This window comes from Humulus lupulus, chromosome 3 (genome assembly GCF_963169125.1).
Source record: "Humulus lupulus chromosome 3, drHumLupu1.1, whole genome shotgun sequence".
Taxonomy (NCBI): domain Eukaryota; kingdom Viridiplantae; phylum Streptophyta; class Magnoliopsida; order Rosales; family Cannabaceae; genus Humulus; species Humulus lupulus.
In genome coordinates this window covers 97,478,903-97,489,908 of record NC_084795.1, presented here as the reverse complement: position 1 = coordinate 97,489,908, position 11,006 = coordinate 97,478,903, and positions in this window count along the sequence as shown.

Below are 11,006 nucleotides of genomic sequence, written 5' to 3'. Positions count from 1 at the left end.
ATAAGCTTCCTAGCCTTGTTCCGGTCTGCTGGGAGCTTTCAGTTTCGAGGTAGTCAACTATTGGGGTCATCCAGGTGGGTGGCAAGTCAATCATGTTTATATTTTCCTCATTAGGCTAAGTTATGCTCGGGGTCAGTAGAAATTCTACTGGGACCACGTTGAGTGTGTCAGCTTCGTTAGTCATGGTGAGCCTGGCCAATGCATCTACATTTGAATTTTTCTCTCGAGGGACTTGTTCTACATCGTAGATCTCAAACCCTCCAAATGTTGCTTTTACTTTTTCCAGGTAAGTCACCATTTTTATGCCACGAGCTTGATAGTTAACCAGGACTTGGTTAACAACCAATTGTGAGTCGCTATAGCAAAGAATGGCTTTTGTTTTGGTCTCGATGGCTATCCGAAGTCCTACTAATAATGCCTCGTATTCAACCTCCTTGTTTGATGCCTCAAAGCCAAACCTTAGCGTCGAGTGGAAGCGATTTCCCTTTGGGGTGATTAGAATGATTCTTGCCCCCGATCCATTTTCACTGGAGGACCCATCGACATAAAGTCTCCATAGCTCGTGGGCTGGGGTTACAACTTCCTCGTTGGAGATCCCTGTGCATTCGACAATGAAATCTACCAAAGCCTATCCTTTGATCGTTGTTCTATAATGATAAGTAATCTCAAACTGTCCGAGCACGACAACCCATTTCAATAGTCTTCTGGATGCTTCAGGCTTAGATAACACTTGCCTCAGCAGCTAATCAGTTAACACATGAATAGGATGGGCTTGGAAGTATGGTTGGAGCTTTGAGATGCGTGCATCAGGCACAAGGCCAATTTCTCCATTAATGGGTGTCTTGATTCTGCCCTTAGTAACCTCTTGTTGACATAGTATACAGACTTTTGAACTTTCTTTTCCTCCCGTACTAGTACTGCACTAATGGCATGCTTGGTTGTGGCGAGGTATAAGTACAAAACTTCTCTTGTGATAGGTTTAGACAAGATCAGTGTTTTGATGAGGTGTTTCTTAAGATTCTAAAATGCGAGTTCACACTCACCCGACCACTCAAACTTTTTGCCCCCTCTTAAAAGATTAAAGAATGGAAGGCATCAGTCTGTAGATTTCGAAATAAACCTACTTAAGGCTGCCATTCATCCAGTTAAGCTATGGACATCTTTATGTTTTCAAGGTGACGACATTTCAATTAACGCTTTGATCTTTCCAGGATTAGCCTCTATACCCCAAGCATTCACTATGAATCCAAGAAAATTACTCGAGGACACTCCGAATGAGCATTTTTGTTGGTTGAGTCTCATATTATATTTTCGGAGTATAGTGAAGCATTCAACGAGATCATATATACGATTATTGTTGTGTTTGGACTTGACCAACATATCATCCACATAAACCTCCATGTTATTCCCTATCTGTCAACAAACATCCTATTTACCAACCTTTGGTATGTGGCTCTAGCATTTTTGAGCCCGAAGGGCATGACGTTGTAGCAGTACAATTTATTGTCAGTTACAAAGCTCGTATGTTCTTGGTCAGGTGCATGCATGTAATTCTAGTTATATCTAGAATAAGCATCCATGAATGACATGATGTCATGGCCTGCTGTGGCATCTACGAGCTGGTGGATTTGAGGCAATGGAAAACAATCCTTGGGGCATGCCTTGTTGAGGTCCAAATAGTCGATGTAGGTTCGCCATTTTCCATTGGGATTCAGGACCAACACAGGGTTGGATATCCAATCAGGATAGAAAGCATCTCAGATAAACCGATTTGATTGTATCCTTTCGACCTCCTCTTTTAGGGCTTTCTTTCTGTCGTCGTCTGTGAGTCTCCTTTTTTGTTGCTGCTTCAGGGGGAAGCTCTTATCTATATTGAGTGCATGGCTTATAACACTCAGACTAATCCCTACCATATCCGAGTGTGACCATGCAAATACATCCTGGTTTTCTTTCAAAAAGAAAGTTAATTACTAGCTTGCATTTTCGAAAAGAGTTTTCCCTATTTTTAACACCCTCGTGGTATCTTTCTCGTCGAACTTTACTTCTTCAAGCTCCTCCAATGGTTTGAGATCTGCACTTTCTTCCACTCTAGGATTGATCTTTTCTTCTTTCTCGAAGACAGATCCGTCCATCTCCCGAATAACTACAAGAGTTTGTGCAGTTATTTGGTTTTTCCCTCTCATGGAAATGCTATAGCACTCCCTTGTAGTGAGCTGGTCTCCCTTCAGCGTCCCGATGCCACTAGACGTTGGGAACTGAACAGCCAGGTGCCTAACAAATGACACTGCCCCCAGCCCAATCAGGGCTGGTCTCCCAAGGAATACGTTGTAGGCCGACAGGGTGTCCACCACCACCAACTCCACCATCTTGGTTACTGAGACTGGATAGTCTCCCTAGGTTACATGGACCTCGATGGATCCCGTACATGCAATCCATTCCCCTGAAAATCCGTACAACGTTGTTGCACAAGCTTTCAAATATCGAAGTGTGAGTCCCATCTTTTCTAGAGTGGCTTTATAAAGGATAGTACAGAGCTTTCGTTATCTATCAGGACTTTGCGTACCCTCTTGTTCGCGAGCTGAAGGGTGAAGACTAGGGGATCGTTATGGGGAAAATGGACATGTGACACATCCTCTTTAGTAAAAGTAATGGGTTGAGATTCAACCCTTTATTGCTTTAGAGCTCGTGGTTCAGGTTTTTAGGGAGAACCGTCTTCAGTCTTTAGCTCATTTACGTATCTCTTCTGGGCATTTCTGCCCAACCCAACAAAGTGTAGTCCCATGGAGATGGTTACCACATCCTCCCCTTCTATTAGGGGAGGACGATCATCCTCCCTTGCTCGGGAATTGTTGTTCTACTGGGCAGGTTGCGCAACGCTGCCCTTTTTCCGGATGATTCTTGATTGGTGTTCGACGTCCTTGTGGAATCTGCAATACTTATTAGAGTCTCTCTTCGCCTTCTGATTCCGCATTGGGTCAGGTCGCCTAAACGGGACCTGGTTCTCATTAGCAAGGATGATATTTTTCCGAGTCTCATTGAGCTCGGTATAAACGTACAAATGGAGAAGTACTTGTCTCCCTTTTTCTTTTTTCTCCCCATCTGCCTCAGAGTTACTCCCTTCATTTTTCTTTCTTTTCGAAGGATTATCTCCGGAAGGTCGTGATGTCGATAGGGTAGCTGAGGTTAAGGCTGAGTTAACATTTGTCATTGTAGTTATGGGCTGAGGGGTCAGTTTTAATGCTGACCTCGCCTCGTCTACATTGACAAATATTTGGGCCATCTTGTTGAACTCGGTTATTGTCCTTATAGGCTTTCTCTGCATATCATCCCAAAGGGGACTCCCTAGTAATATACCAGCTCTTACAGACATGAGGTGGCCACTGTCATTGATGTTCGGGCTCGTGCCACCTCTATATTAAACATCGTGAGATAAATTTTCAAAGATTCTCGCTGTTGCTGTCTGACATTGGTTAAGGTCGAGGCTTTGGGCCTGATGCCTACCGTGGCGTTGAACTATTTTTTAAATTCTTTTGCTAACTGATCCCAGGAAGATATCGAATGTCTTCTGAATTTTTTGAACCAGTTTTTTGCTGGCTCTATCAGAGTGGTTGGAAACAACATACACCTGAGCTCATAACCAACATTGCTGGCTCGCATGATGGTATTGAACGTGCTCAAGTGGCTGTACGGGTCTGAGTTCCCGTCAAATGGGGCTACGTGGGGTATCTTGAACCCATGAGGAAACAATGTATTAGAAATGTGCGAAGCAAAAGGCTCGAGCTCCTCATCAGAGTCATCAGCCTTGTCCCTGTTCCTTTCATCCTAAAGGTGCCTGAACCATCTTTCAAGCTGGTTAATTCTCTCCTAGACCAAGTCCATAGGAGGTTGAGCTAATGATTGGGGGAGCTGGTTATTGTTTATAAAAACTCCAGCTCCCTGACCCGGCATAGGGTTATACTGATTCCCATATGCCGGTTGTATAGGTTCCTTTCTACTGTTCAAATGGTTGTGTAAATCAGGGTTTGCGAGATTGGCTTGCCCCCAGTTCTGGTTCAGATGATCTCAAAGATCAGGATTATTTCCATAATTCCCATTATCCCTTGGTTCGATATTATACAGACTTATAGACCTAGTAGGGTCTAGGCTCCCACTCATTAAACCAACGTTTCTATTTGGTTGATGGGCTCAGTGGTTGTGATCTTGACATGTGGCGTCTTACTGGCTGGGTAGCCCTATGTCCTCGAGTCTCTTCTTGCTCACCCCCTGTCTAGGTTGGGTTCGACGGTTCCTATCTCGGCTGCCGCTACGAGATGGCCTTTGTGGTGCAGGGTCCCCTGCCTAGTTCCTATGAGGAGTTGGCCGGGGTGCCTCTCAGACTGGTGAGGGGTGTCTTATAGAAGATGGAAGATGTCTTATAGGCGATGGTGGTGGCCTCCTATTGTTGGGCCTAGTAGGCCTAGGATTGGCCCAGACAGGTTCCGGGTTGTTCCTGACAGATTCAGGGTTAAGGCTCCGAGTTGCTGGAGCAGTTTAGTTATTCCTTGTTCCTGTAGTTACCTCCATAGTCGGGTTACCAGTAGTATTGGTATGAGTATTCCTTTTTGGGCGTTCATCTCCAATGTTTGCCCTGGGCCTTAGTTGAGCCTCTGGGCCTTTGGGGAGGTGCATGGACCTCAGCGATGTGTCTGGCCAATTCTTCATTGCGCCTTGTGGGCTCTGCCAATTGTTGGTGCAGTTGGAAATTCTCTAGTTCAACATATACCTCTCAGAATTATAATAGAGGTCCTCATCAGGCCTGGGAGCAGGCGGTCCTTGGGAGTAAAAGGATGCACTCCCCTCATCTGGGTCGTGGTCTGTCATTGGTTTCTTCCTGGGTCGCCGTGGGTAATCTTCAGTGTGAGGAAATTTCTCCTTAGGTATTTGGGGCAATGCTCACCCACCAGTACTTGGGTTGTTTGCGGTGGCCATTGGAAATTCAGGAGGTTTCCGATTAAACAATCCAACAATTTGCTTAATGCTCTCAATGAAAGCACCAAACTGTTGACGTCGTTTTTCGTCAACTTAAATGTAAAGAGCACTAAATAATAATTTAAGTAAACAAGGAAGAACATTTGGATTTTTACGTGGTTCAGCAGTTAAAATCTGCCTAGTCCACGAGTTTATATTATTGATTTAAGATATTCCTTCAAAGCTTTATCAAAGCAATTCAGCAGAGTATTCTTAGTACAATTTTGTGAGTGTCTACAAATTGAATTCTCTTAGCTATTTTTGACCCAGTTAACGAAATATATACCCATTATTTCAGGAGGTTACAATTCAAATGTGAAATAAATATAATTAAATGCATTAATTACATAAAATCCCATGATAATTGGGATTTAATATCAGATAACAACAAACCCCTAAGGAATAGGGATCTCCTAACAGTTGTCGTGTACAAAACGCGTTGCTGACCTCGAATGCAAATGTTACACGTTTTTGAGATCGTTCAACACTTCTAGCTCGTTATTATAGTTAGCCTTATCCTTAGCCCATGATTTCATCGAGCTCAATCTTCAGAGACTAACACCTTCAAGCTTGCCTAAGACTCAAATTATACACAGGCTTTGGAGAAGATTCGTTCTTTCGAGCTTGATGCTTAAGCTCGAGCCTTTTGAACTTGTGCTTGATCACCAACAAGAACAAGTCATGAATCATGCACATTTATACAAGTGTTAAGCCATTATTTGTCATTTTTGAGCTTACACTTTACGAGCCTACATTTCGAGACTCATTTATGACGGTGTCGAAATTTGGGTGTAATAGAAATAAAATATTTTATTGGTTATTAATTAATGTTTGTTAAATTTTTTAGTCGACTATCAATTTAATTACAAACAATCTAATAATAAAATTGTTGATGCAGTTTTTCGCCAATAGGGGATTAAGAAGCCCGATTAGAGAGATTAAGCTTGAAAACTCGTAAAACTTTTACGTGGTTCAGTGGTTAAAATCCACCTAGTCCATGACTCACTCTTATTCTTGTTTTGGATCTCTTGAAGAAATTGTTTATGACAATTTCAGCAGAGCTTTTGCATACAAGATGTCGATCTGTTTTACTGTCAATTCCCCTTGTATTTATAGGGAATTATGATGGCAATATTGGGTAACCGTACTATAAATGGTAACGTACAATATTGAGTAACTTCCCAAATTAAGGGACATTTGAATATCCTAATTAAGCCTATTTCTATTTACATCAGTCAATAAATGTGGATAATGACTGTGTGCATTTATTATGCATATTGGCCATCCAAGTCTGTAGGAATTCTTCCATATTCATTGTTGAACTGTCTTGAGATAGATGACATACTCAAACTAGATGTAACTGGATCATGACGGATTGAGTTAGACAATACTCGGACTTAGCGAAGGCAATTTGGAAACTGGAGATTGGATACTTTGACCTCAGTCATCCACACTTCAAATGATCTAAGGGATCTTGGGCCGTCCCGGATTCAGTGACATAGCCTTGAGCTGATTGACCTATAGTTGGAAAGATATCTTCGAAGTCTTGCCTCCTTTATTTATTTCGTGCAAGTTGTACCCCGAGCAATATAATTGAGCTTATATTTTTAGGGTACAACATTTGCCCCCCAAGCCCCTGCTCTTGCATGACATCACTTCTGACACGCACAGTAGGGGCTTTTTGGCTACTGTTGTAAAAAGACATGCCCATCCACTCACTCGAGTATGGGACACGTGTATGCTTGTTATAGGTGCTTGTTCAGATTTCAAGTACTGTGACAATTATTTTTTCAAAATTTTGCTGCTGTTTGGTTTATTTAATTCCGACCCTCGAATCTCTACCTGCTTTAATAGTGCGGCTCATATTTTTCCCTAGATTTGACTTTTAAATAAGAGAAAAAGACGTGTCGTTCACCACCTTTTTTCATTCGAATTTCCTTTCTTATTTCTATACAAAATTTCTCAGAAATCCTATTAGGTTTCTTCCCTATGAGAAATCCCTCTAACGATTACGTCTCGGTTTCTGTAATCTTCATCGTTCTTCGCCCCTTTTCCAGCCTCGATAAAGAAGCAATCTGTAAGCACATCTTCACTCTAGTTTAAATTTCTTTTTCACTCATTTTTTTTCAAGTTCATGAAAATTTGCAGTATGTGTTGCCTTATTTTGATTCTTTTTGGGTTATACTAGGCCAAAACAAATATGACTAGAAACAGTTTAATTTAGTTCATAAAAAAGGGTATTTTCTTTTGGTTTTTTTTTTTTTACAGTTTAGAGGTTAACTGTGCAAGTTTTTCGGTCTGGAAGGTGAAGGGTTTAGGATAAAATCTAGGTAGCTTAAAGGACACGATATTAGGGTGGTTTTGCATTAAACTGCTTTTCGAAACCACTGTGTTTGACACATGAATCCTGAAATTTTAGAACCTTCCCGAGATTCAGGCGCGTGAATTAGAGATGCGCGTGGGTCCATGAGTTGGGGTATTAAGTCTGCACTTAACTCATAGATGCCTTAGGTCGAGTAGTAAAGCTTTTGAATTTTAGGTTGCCATTTCCTCTGATATTAGAATTATGTTACATTTTCAGGTCGCCTGTAATGGGTCATTTTGTAATCAAGTAAACTAAAATAATTGTCTTGGCCCCTCAAAAGAAAAAGAATGTGACAAGCTCATCTTCTTGAAGCAAGGATAAGCAGGTCGCCCCCGAGACCCCCATTCCCCACTTTGGTCCAGTGGTGGAGAAGGAGATTGTGGTAGGACCTGATAGTTTCTTTGATGCCAAGAGGATCGTTCTTGAATTACTTCTTAAACCAAAGTAAATAAAATTATGCTAAGTCACGGGATTGAGATGAATCCCAAATTCTATGCTCGACCTCCATTGGAAGGTGAGCGAAGCTGCAACCCGTTGGAGGACGACTTTGAGGCCTGGAGTGATGAACACCTGAAGGCAGGAGCTTTCCTCCCACTAGATTAGTATTTCACAGACTTCCTGAATTATGTGAAGCTCACCCCATTCCAGCTCCCGCCAAATTCCTATCACCTCCTCGCTGGATGAAATTCTTTATTCCTAAAAAATGAGTTGGAGGTCCCCACTCTAGAGGACATTTTGTATTGTTTCTGTCTGAAAGCCAATCAAGACGTTAAGACTTGAGGTGACGGTTTCTACTACCTCACACGGTTTCCAAAACCTGCAAGCATCCTGGACCACCCCAGCCATCCAAATGACTTTAAAGACCAGTTCTTTATGTCAAATGGATTTTGGAACTGCGAATACTGTTATTTCAACCGACCTCATAAGTATCTTTGCTTATAAATGTTCACCTAAATTCCTTACTTTTCCTAAGTCTTACTTATTCTGGTCGAGATGCTATTTTGTGTAGCTATTTACAAGAGAATGGAGTGGTCTGAGACCCTAGGGGGTCAATACAAAACCCTGGCCAATGCTTCTGTTGGGGAGAAGGAATTTAGGGTGGTGGTGCATCAAGCGACCATGGTGGCCTGTAAGCTGATCAGGGAAGATCAGACATTAGCCATCAATCCCCGGGGTTCTCTTAAGGAGCTACCTCCAATTGTTGAGGAGGTTGAGAAAGAAGAGGAGGTCGCACCATTGGTGGATAAAAGAAAGATCATTGAAGGTGGGTAGAATTCTGACCAAGGTCGTGCCGAATCGGGGGCAGCTGTAACGTCCTCCTAATCAAGGACCCTTACACTGTGTACTTTAAATCGTGTCAGTCTTGCTAATCAAGTCATTTGGTTATAAATGTGTAACTAAGGTTAACGCAAGGGTTAGAGTTACAATTTTTGGTCAAGGAACTGTTGACTTTCATTTAAAAAGTTTCATACATACATAAGATCCCAAAATATTAGAAAAAAATGTTTAAAAGGGTGTGTATACATAAAAAGTTACAATCGGCCGACCTAAGCGGGAAAATTAGGGCTAAAACCCTAGTTCCTCTAAGATATCCTCGACCGTGGTGGACGAGCAGCCGCATATGTACATGCCGCCACTGAAGCTCTCCAACTCATGGCTTGTCAAAATTTCCTTTCCCCTTACCTGCACCACAAAGCACCCGTGAGCTAAGGCTCAACAAGAAAACTAAAACATGTGCATGAATAGAAAATATAGATTTCTAGATACTTATCTAGCATGCCCAACAGTAATAAACTACTCATGCATGCATATAATTACAAATAGATGGTCATTGGACCTTTCTGGGCCCCCCACCCTGAACAATTGACCATAGAGTGAACCCCAGAACCTATGCCCTAGCTACGTCACCATAGAGTCGCTTGGGGCCCTTGCCCTTTGCTCTTAGTAACAAGCCATAGAACTAGTCCAGCGTACCTGGTGCTTTAATGTTTCACGGACCACAGGGTTGGTCAACGTAATAGTATGTTCCTATTTGGCCTAAATCCTTTCGGCCAGCACGCAACGCGCTATTGCCGTCCTTGACTAATAAGTGAAGCCCTGAACCAGGTATTCAGGTACATATACAGAAATGGATATAGATAAGCATACTTTAGACAACAGAAGTATGCATTCATTTTATTCATATAACACCATCAAATAATTGCAACACATAGTGATAACCATGCTCCTTAACTGGGCCAAGCCCTAGCTACGCAAACCATGCGAATAATCATGTAACACTTAATTAGGTATAGAATATTCAATTACGTTTAACCAACAAGCGAAACGATAACTTAAACATGTTCATTCTCAGAGGCCCGAGCCCTATTCATAAATATAGTCAACAATCGGGCCAAGCCCTAATCACACATATATCACATATTGGGTGTATTTTTCTTACCACAGGTCCGAGTATAGCATAAAATAAGAATGACCCTCGAGCACGATCCCAGTTCTGAGCCCCTAGCGATAACCTAGTCACAACCATAATATAGGATTTCATCAATAACGAGAAAATAATGGCTTTCGGACCGAGTCCTAGCCTTCGGGACCTTGAATTCTACTAAACCGGGTAGTAGAATCGATCCCGAGCCTTTAGGTTTAAGTTCCGATCACTAAAGACGTATGGTGGCTAAAATCACCCAGGCGGGTCACAACCTGCACTTGAGGGTCGCGACGTGCCCCTCAAGTTAGAGGCCCCCCCTCCATCCTGGGAATGGGACACGGGCCGCGACCTGCCCTTGAGGATCATGACGCGCCTCCCAAACAGAATCCCCCAAGGGCCCTGTGTTCGGTTGGGTCGCGGCACCCCAAGAACAGGGCCGCGACCTGTCCCTGCGAACCCAAAATTCCTCCATTCTTCTCCAGCCAAACTCAATCAAAACCATCCCAAATCCACCTAAACACATCAATTCAATCCTTATAACAGATTTAATATCTTCCCAGCAACAAAACCTAACCTAAAACTTGATGAAAACCCCATCAAAACTCAATAATCCAGCCCTTGAGCTACATGCTCCTGAACACAGAAAACTCCTAATAGAGATCAATGAAAAACCAAGTTTAAAGCTTACCTCAACTGTGAACAATTTCTCCCTAGCTGTAGCTAATCTAATCTCAAATTTAGGCCTTCAATTCCCAATCTTTCAGCCCAAAGATCTCCTTAATTCTCAAAGATTATACTTAGAAAAGTTGAGAGGAAATGAGAGAAAGAGAGAGTCGGTTGGGTGAGGGAGGAAGTTTGAGTGTTTTGTGTTTGGTTTCCTTAAGTCTTAGGTAATCTTAAGCTAATCCCGAGGCTCGGGGTACCAAAAACGTCCCCGAGGACAAAATGGTTAAAATCCCCTATATTCCTTCCTAATTTCACTAACTTCAAATATATCCTTAATTATTCATGTCCGTTTCCAACAACCTGATAATGTATTAATTACCGACAATACCCCTTGACTCACTCTGAGTCGGGTATTGGGTCCCGTTGTGACTTTCCCGCTAACTTGCTCCCTAAATAAACCCACATAATAATGTGGTCTATCACATTTATCACATATGTGCACATATATACAATTATGCCCATAACGGGCCAAATTAAGAAAAT